Source organism: Adiantum capillus-veneris, chromosome 16 (assembly GCF_014529385.1).
Source record: "Adiantum capillus-veneris isolate H3 chromosome 16, ASM1452938v2, whole genome shotgun sequence".
Lineage (NCBI taxonomy): Eukaryota > Viridiplantae > Streptophyta > Polypodiopsida > Polypodiales > Pteridaceae > Adiantum > Adiantum capillus-veneris.
The window spans coordinates 105,492,875-105,502,666 of NC_140946.1; the positions used below are offsets into that span (position 1 = coordinate 105,492,875).

A 9,792-nucleotide genomic window follows, 5' to 3' on the forward strand; every position below is an offset into this window, starting at 1 on the left:
AGAACCCATTCCTCCTTGTAAAAGACATCACTATACCATTGCACACTAGATTGAGCGTACCACACGCCAGCTCTATCTTGGTTGTAAAGAGAGAGTAAGCTTTCTATACACCGTCACCTTGGTGCATAGAAAAGCTTGAGCTAGTTTGAGTGAGTGCGAGTAGAAGATATTCTTCCTACCATTGTTGTATCTACCCCAACATCAATGAATTGGTAGTTTTGGGTGCAATTCATGTCCAAAGGCTCACGCTTCTCCTCCAATTTGGCTTGGCAAACTCATTCAGCTTCATAAGGTGACTTGTTTCATTGAAGGTTGTTGTTTTGTTGCTTGTGATTCATTGGCTATTGTTTGGCTACCATTGTAAGAGGGTGGATGGTGAGAGAGCTCCCATAACCCTAAGACAATGTGCTAGTGATGCTATAACCAAATCTTGTCACTTGATTCCGTAAGCTCTAAGTTCCTTTTTGTGCAAAATATAAAGTTGAAGCTAAGTTGTACACCATCTCGCTCTCTCTCTCTCTCTCTCTCTCTCTCTCTCTCTCTCTCGTTTTAGTGTGTGAGAGTGTTCCATTGGTGTAGGGTTAGTGTAAATTCCTTGCTTGTTTGTGGGTTGCTCTAACGATTCTCCTCTTTTGCATCCTAGTTCGCTCTTAAACTAGGTGGTGCTCCTTGTGTAGTTGGGATTTGGCTGCGGGTTTGTTGTTTTGGTTTGTGTTGTGTTGTGCCCCAGCCCCATTGAGCAACAGGGGAGCCTTGAAGGGTGTCTAGAGGTTGCTCTTCTTGTTGCCCGCCTCGGACCGCCTCACTGCTTCTTTGTATTCATCCTCAATGTGTATTCGTAGGTCTTCGGTCTTAAGCATCTTTTGTTAACTGACGTTGACTCAATTAACAATAATTGTCACCACCCTCAGAATTGAATATGAGCATACATTTTCTATTGTTAATTTTGGCAAGAAGAACAACTACGACATCATACTTAGAAAACCATTCATGAGACAATTAAAAATAGTCCAGGATTTGAGATATGACCATATATATCTGAGAAACATGGAAACAACAACCAAGATAAACCTAAAAGACCATAGTTACAAGTATGTAAAAAGAACATCGGTTGAGGACTTTGATTCAGCTACATTAATAGGATCTGAACTCCCATCATGGTTAGGTAAGTCCAAACATTTATGGATCTGTGGAGCTTTAGATTGTGGAAGTTTAAAGCGCGAAGAGTGCATCTTAGAAAGAATTTCAGAAGACAAAGACTACATCCCAGAGCCCTTTCCAAGAGAAGAACTAGAGACTTTAGGATGGGAACACATTTTGGCAACTTTGAATGTGTGCGCAGTGGCCGACGGTCCCACGACCAAGTTCTGTGACAAGGATGGTTATGATGTGATCCCATATTACATGGTCATTATAGTTGAGGAACAAGCTGGGGGTCAAACCTCAAATGAACCCAAAATAGGAAAACAGAATGAGAAAGGGGAGGAAGGGTTGTTTTACGACTCCCAGAGCATTTCAAGTATGAGAATGATGCAGATAACAAATGCTCTGACAACTTGAGTGACCAAGAAGAAACCATAAGGGATGTCATGTATTGTGACTTTTCAAACCAAAAACCTAGGTGACAACAACACTACACAAAGAAAAGAACCTTGAACATGGCCAGAGGAAATCCGATGTCGGTAAAACACTATTCGTTATGCTTGTAAAGGCAAAAGATTACGTAAAATACAAAATCTCGGGTTAATTCATAAAAACATGAGACACAAAAACAAAAGAGGGTATTAGGGGCTTGATGAAGCAAGCTCAAGAGACTAAAAAGGAAACAAAACAAAAGAAACAGGGATGGATGAGTTTAGAGAACCAAAACAAATTAGGGTTGAGTGTAAAAAGAAGTAGCAAGAACTCAAGAGAACCCTGAAGGAAGTATGGACAACAGAGATATAAGTGAGGAAGGAGAGAGCACCGAGATGGAAAATATGGATGTCCCTTCCCATTATAAAAAATTCACCATCTAGGATAGGAAGATAATGATGACTCAACCAATTAGAGAGAAAAAAGGAAAGGAATCCTATGATGGCCTTGAAAATGCAAAACAAATAGATCTAGCAGAACCTTGAGAGGTTGCGAAACCAGTCTACATAGCAACAGATCGGAGCACAGAGAAAGAGGAGCTGCTCATCCAACTCCTCAAGGAGTATAAGATGTTTTTACATGGTCATATAAAGACCTCAATGGGGTGGATCCATCGATATGTAAGTAGATGATTCCCTTTGAAACCTGATGCCAAACCCAGCAGACAATATCCCTATACCTATAATGACATATTTTGCAAATGAATTAACGAGGAGATTGACAAGCTTAAGGAGGCAGAATTCATCTACATGATCAAACACACTAATTGGATGTCACCTATTGTGGTTGTCCCCAAGAAAAATGAAGAATTATGTGTCTATGTGAGTGAATACTACAACCATAAGGGATAACTATCCCTTGCCAATCACGGAACATGTACTCGAACAAGTGGTGTTGGAATTAGGGTTGCAAAGAAATGCACACATCTTGGAGAAGACGAAGTAAGCTCAAGGCACACAACCGAGAGTGTGTTACTTTGTGTGCAATGGAAAGCCCTAGAACGAATGGGTGTATATACAATGCACGTTGGCAAAAACCTCCTAAAGAGAGAAAAAAATGCCCCAGCGGTCCTAGTGTGTTCACACATCACTTCCACATGTATATGGTAACAAATCCCCCCTGAAGTGATGCCGTGAATGAGAGCTGGCACATCAGTAAAGGGAAGTGCCATTCCCTGAGGACATGATCAGTCCAAAAGGGGAGTAAGCCCAAAGCTTTGCGGAAAGCTTTGAACTTCTCATGAGACAATGCCTTTGTGAAAAGATCTGCAAGGTTGTCTAGTGTTGGTACATTGGCCAAGCTGATCTCTTCTGCTGAGAGCCTCTCCCTGACATAGTGGTTATGCACCTCAATGTGCTTTGTGTGAGCATAAAAAACTGGGTTCCTCACAACTGCCAATGCGCTCTGACTGTTAGTGTAAATAGTGTTAGCAGTGTCCTGTCCAACACCCAAATCGTCCATAAGGTGTCTGAGTCATACACACTCAATCATAGCTGTGAAGACTGCCCTGTACTCAGCCTCACAACTCGAAGTGGCCACAATAGGTTGATTTTTGCTCAACCTTGATATACATGAGCTGCCAAGCATGAAAAAACCACTTTTAGACACTAGAGTATCAAAACAACTAGCCCAATATGAGTCCGAAAAAGCATGTAAGTCGTGGCAATGATCACCCCTTGGGATAAAACAAGCCAAGATGTAAAGTGCCACTAAGGTAGCGGAAATCCTCTTGACAGCCTGCCAATGCTTAGACCCTGGGCTATGCATAAATTTGCTGACTTGTGAGACTGCAAGCTGAATATCTCGCCTCATGTTGCATACATAAATGAGGCAGCCAACAGTAGTTTGGTAAAGAGTGACATCAGCAAGATTGCCAGCATCATGTAGACTCAACTTCAAACCTATTTCCCTGGAAGTGGTGATAGGTTTGCAATCCTCAAGTCCAAACTTACATAGCAATGTCTCTATGTAACTTTTCTGACACAAGGCAATACCACCATCAGACTGCTTAAACTGTATGCCCAAATAATGATGCAATAGCCCCAAATATTTTATCTTAAAAGTAGCATTCAAATCAGCCTTAAATTTAGCTATATATGCCTCATTGGGACCAGTGATCAACAAATCGTCCACATAAAGAACAACAATGAGAAGTACATCGCCCTCACGCTTGACATACAATGTGCTTTCTATTGGACTGTTACAAAAGCCTCGTTTGACCAAATGAGTGTCAGCTTTCTCATACCAAGCACGAGGAGATTGCTTCAACCCATACAAATCCTTCTTACATCTGCACACTTTGTCCACTTGTCCTTTCTTGACAAAACCACGAGACTGCGTTACATAAACTTCCTCAAATATGTCACCATTCAAGAAAGCAGTAACAATGTTTGGTTGATGTACATCCCAACCAAAATGAGCTGCCAATGCACATATAAAATGCATAGTAGTCATACGACAAGGGGAGCAAAAGTTTCTTCATAATCTATGCCTTTTGGTTGCGCATAGCCTTTTGCAACAAGTCGAGCCTTATGGCGATCAACCTCACCATCCGGCTTGTGTTTCAACTTGTAAACCCACTTTGTACCAATGGCCTTTTTGTAGGAGGCAAATCACATAAAGTCCATGTGTCATTTTCTATAAGTGCATCATATTCTAATTGCATGGCAGCCATCTAATTTTCTGAATTCTTTGCTTCATCAAAAGAGAGAGGTTCCTCAACATCATGTAAGCTAGACACAGCCAAAGCATAACAATCTGTTGCATAAGATGCATGGCGAGAGCCTGAACGAGTACGACTAGACAAAGGTGTATCCACTTTACTTTCATGCAAAGAATGCACCAGCCATTTTGGCATACCTCTAGCCTGCTCATTTTCAGCCCTTTACTCATCAAGTACATCATGTACATCTGCATTAGTAATAGGCTAATCTGTAACATTTTCAGAAGCCCCCATAGGCTGTACATTTGCCTCATTGGAATTTACATTCAAAATTCCACCATTGAAAAGAGGCAACAAAGTGTCATAAATGTCCTATGAGCTTACATTACTGTCTCTAGTACATGACAACAAGGGATGAATAGAATCTTCCACAAACACTACATCCCGTGAAACTAGAATACCCTTTGTTTGTGGATGATACAACCTGTAACCTTTGCTTTCAGCACTATAACCAACAAAAATACATTTGACAGCCTTATCATCCAATTTTCTGCGTTGTGTTTGTGGCACCAAAGCATATGCCAAACAACCAAAAATACGCATGTGCTCAATAGAAGGCTTTCTATCATGCCATGCTTCATATGGAGTAATAGATTGCAAAGCTTTCATAGGACACTTGTTTAGTACATAAGTGGCACACATGATGGACTCAAGCCAAAAAGAATGCGGCAAAGCTTGACTTTTGACCATATGTGCCATTTCCGTAAGTAACCTGTTTTTCCTCTCAGCAAGACCATTTTGCTGAGGCATATAAGGTACTTACATTGGTGTTTTATCCCATGACTAGCCAGAAATGCATTAAATTCATGAGACATATACTCCCCCCGTCGATCAGAATGGAGGGTGCCCATAGTACATTTCGAGACATTTTCAGCCATAGCCAGAAATTGTTTGACGCACATAAAAACTTCGGAGTTCGCGTTAAGTGGAAATACCCATGCATGCCTGGAGTAATCATCAATGAAAGTCACGAAGTACAGGTAATTGCCCAAGGAAAGAGTTTGCATGGGCCCACAAACATCACTATGCACAAGCTGCAACCTGCATGTGGCCTGAACTGAACCATCCTTTGGAAACTTAGAACGCTGCATCTTACCTAAAATACAACCTTCACAAACATGTTTGACAGGTGCTTCAAGAGGTGGCAAAGAAGCAACCATATCAGATTTCTGCAAACCCAGTAAATTGGCAAAATTTAGATGACCAAAACGTGCATGCCAAAGTTTTGCATCTGAAATAGCCCTTGAATCTGCAACAACATTTGCCGAATTTTGCCCACACTTGTCATACAAAGTGAGCTTATACAACCCACGACACAAAAGGCCAGATGTAACAATTTCATCACCAAAACTGAGATCATGAACTGTACATCTATCATCCACAAATTTGACTACAAGTCCAAGTGTAGCAAGTGCGGATATAGACAAGAGATTCTTCTTGATCCCAGGTACATAAAGTGCATCAACAAGTGTGAAAGAACTGCCATTAGCAGTAGTAAGCACAATCTTTCCAACTCCCCGAACTGGATAAGAGGCATTGTTGGCACGTGACAGAATTCCCATGAGGGACATATTCGACAGAGGTGAACAATTCACGATGTGAGGTAATGTGCTTTGTAGCACCACTATCGAAATACCACACATGTGAATCTGCAGCAACTGACAAGCATGCATCATGGACAACAGGATTGTAAGTGCACTATGCGCCAAAAGCCCATTCTGCATCGACATCAGCATCACAGTCTCCTTTCACAGAGGACTCAACAATGGCTGCATTTGTAGTGGAGCCAGCATTTGCAGTGGAAGCACCCTCTTTCTTCTTAGCCTCTTTGGCCTTCATCTTAGGACACTGCTTGATCAAGTGATCATTCGCTTTACAATAATGGCAACGTTTCTTCGTTTTGCCCTTATCACCAGAATTTCCAGACGAATTTCTGCCAGCAGAAGCATTAGGAATAGAAGTTTTGCCACTCACAGTAGAACCATAAGAAGTGGCTGCATTGCTGTTACCACCCTTTCTTTGAGAAGCAATAAGAGCCTGTTCAACTGCACGCTGCCTAGTCCTGTTTTTTCTGAAAAGTGACTCTTGCAACAGCAATGTGCATAATGCATCAAATTTGACAACTTTAGGATTTCCTTGGGTCATCAGTCTCCAAGTACTAGAGCAAAAGTATGGTATGAATCTGGTAAGGCATCAAGAATAGTCCGCACAAGGGAACTGTTTGAAATGACTTCACTTGCAGAAAGAAGTTGCTCATTGATATCCTTGACACCAGCAAGGAAAGTGTCCATATCATCCTCCTCATGCATAATCTTTGATTCTAGCTCTTTACGCATCGAAGAAATTTTAGCCTCATTGAGGCTTGCATAAAGATCTGCTAGAATATCCCTAGCCTGTTTTTCAAATTTCGCTGCACGAATGTGAGGAGCAATGGTGTGCTTTACAGAGAATGCAATCAATGCATGAGCCTGCGCCTCCTTTACAGCCCAACGAGCTTGTTCTGCCGTAGGCAAAACAACTCTAACAATAGCAATCCTTGCAGCAAGACCTGCAACATGTGCAATATCGCCTACATCCTCAAAACTAGGACGTACATCAATGCCCTACACAATATTCCAAACTCCCTTGGACAAAAGAACATGTTGCATCATGTAAGCCCACATAGGGTAATTGTCCCCATCCAACCTGTCCTTAGCAACAAACATCTTGAACACATCTGTGTTGTTGTCAGCCATGGAAAATGTCTGCACCTGATGTGAAAACTACCCGAAATGAGGAGAAACTGAGTGAGATCAGCACGTGCTATATAGCTCAACCCACAATAGACTCTATGAGACTTGTTATGCAGAAAACGGCACTGACAAAAATTTTGCACTAAATGACGAAATTGCCTGTGTAGACCTGCCTATAGTGGAAACGGAGGCCGAAATGAGCCCGAATAAAAAATTTGAGCAAGGTAAGCTATACGAGTTCTCCCAAAATTTTTGTCGACCTGCGATTGCTCACCAAAGCTCACTGAAATTGGAGAAAGTGAGCAGGCATGTGCTGGAGCTGCTGGCGACTAAGCCCGGGAGGACACAACCTGCTCTGATACCAATTGTTGGAATTAGGGTTGCAGAGAAATGCACATAGCTTGGAGAAGACAAAGGAAGCTCAAGGCACACAACTGAGAGTGTGTTACTTAGTGTGCAATAGAAAGATTGATAGCCCTAGAACGAATGGGCGTATATACAATGCACGGGGAAAAAACCGCTTAAAGAGGGAAAAAATGCCCCGATGGTCCTAGTGTGTTCACACACGTTTATATGGTAACAAGTGGCTGGCAAATAAGCCTGCTCATTTTGAGACGATTTCTTGGGATACAACCAATTGGCTATCGCAATAGAAGAACAATACAAAATGGCATTTTCCACGAAATGGGGAATCCACGCTTATAACGTAATGCCTTTTGGCTTGACCAATGCACCAGCCACATCCAAAGGCTAATGAAACATGCTTTTAACTAATACTTGCTGATATTCTTGGAAATATACATGGATGAACTTTGTGTTCACTCTATCCTTAGGGCAGAGCATATTGAGCATCTCAAAAAGATATTCGAGAAGTGTAAAACTTATAGGATCTGTCTAAATCCTAAAAAATGTGTCTTCATGGTAAGACAGGGTAGAATGTTGGGACACATTGTCTCTGAGAATGGTATATCTACAAATCTTGACAATATCAAGGTGATTGTGGAAATGCCAAGGCCGACTAATGCCAAACAGGTACAATCTTTCATGGGACACTGCGGATACTGTCGACGGTTCATATACATGTATGCAGTCATTGCACAACCCTTGTATAGGTTGATAGTTGTCTTTGATTGGAAAAAGAGTGCGAGCAGTCATTCACAAAACTTAAGGATGTGCTTATATTAGCACCAATTCTCAAGGCACTGGATTGGGATAAAATATTCCATGTTCGCATTGATACCTCGGCATTTGCTATAGGCCGTATCTTGGCTCAACCAAGAGCAGGAACAATAGATTTTTTAGTCTCCTATGCTAGTTGATAGCTGAACAGTGTGGAAAAGAATTACACAACCATGTAACAAGAAGGGTTAGGAATGATATATGCCGTAAAGAAATCTAGGCATTATCTTTTGGCTGAGAAATTTGTTTCCTTCACAGATCACCAAGCCCTCTTGTATCTAGTAAACAAACCTTGCAATACAGGAAGAATTGTTTGTTGGTTCATCATATTGCTTGCGTTTGATTTTACGGTCATGGTAAAAGTGGGGAAAACACATCTTAGTGTAGATCATCTCTCTAGGTTACCCAATGGCAACGCACACAAGGGAGTAGATGATGATATAGTTGACACTTACCTCTTCACCATCCAGATGGTTCATAAGTGGTCTCAATGGATAGCCAATCTTTTGACTTATGGTGGTGAGTTTGACAAGGCTCAACAAATCCATAAGCAAAAAACAATCAGGCAATTAAAAAACTTTCAGCTTGTAGGTGGACGCTTGTACCACCTACGCTATGAAGGAATACTGCGACTATGTATTAGTCCAAAAGAATATGAGTGCTAACTCATGGAAGCCCATGTATAAGACACAAACTTCCATTGTTGTCAAAAGAAAACACACCAACGTGTGAAGCAATAGGAGTGTATTGGATTGTAATGGAAATGGCCTATGAACTTTGAGAATAGAGGAATTAAGAGAACTAGAGTGAGCATTTTTATGAGACTACTTTGAGAACATAGAGGGTGAACTTAATTAGCAGTAGCAACATAACCATTATAATAGATTAACTTGGCATGAACAATACTTTTGCAAGAGAGAGAATTAGAGAACTTGACAACAGTTGAGGACCCGATTTATGTGGAGCCGGTCCCCCCTCCAATCGGCATTTGTATTATAGATTCTTCCATAAAGAGAGACTTGATGCAATACAATCTTTGGTTTCCTTGAGACCTAGATGATGCAATGAAGATGGAAAACTTCATGCATCACAAGCATAAAATAACCTTTGTAAAAGCATTGACCATCTGCGGCCTTAGTCTCAAGGCCTCAAACACCTTCGAAGGTGGAGAGAGCTAGCGGGGAATGAGGGTAGGGAAGAGGAAGAAGAAACATTCATATGAGAAAGAAATAGTTCCTCACTTATCATCACTCTTCTTGCCTAGCATAGAATAATAGCATACTAATGAAAAAGTAAAGATGGCAAGCTTAAGAATTGAAGCATGGCTCTTGGTTGGATTTGCATTCCATAGCCAAGAGTGTTGGTGTAGGCTCTCAGCTTCTCAACAATCTTAGAGAAGGAGATGGAGTTCTTGCACTTTCACCAAGTGAGAATGAGCTTGTGTGTGTGTGTGTGAGAGAGAGAGTATACCCCCAAGGACACCCCTAGCTTCCTTGGTCGACCCCTCCTTGTAGCTCAAGCTTC

The 9,792-nt window shown here is 41.4% G+C and overlaps 1 pseudogene; it reads right to left on the minus strand.

The window, feature by feature from the left end:
* Positions 1-2,231: 2,231 nt before the first annotated feature.
* Positions 2,232-7,092, minus strand: LOC147439586 (uncharacterized; annotated as a pseudogene).
* Between the last annotated feature and the right edge of the window lie 2,700 nt (positions 7,093-9,792).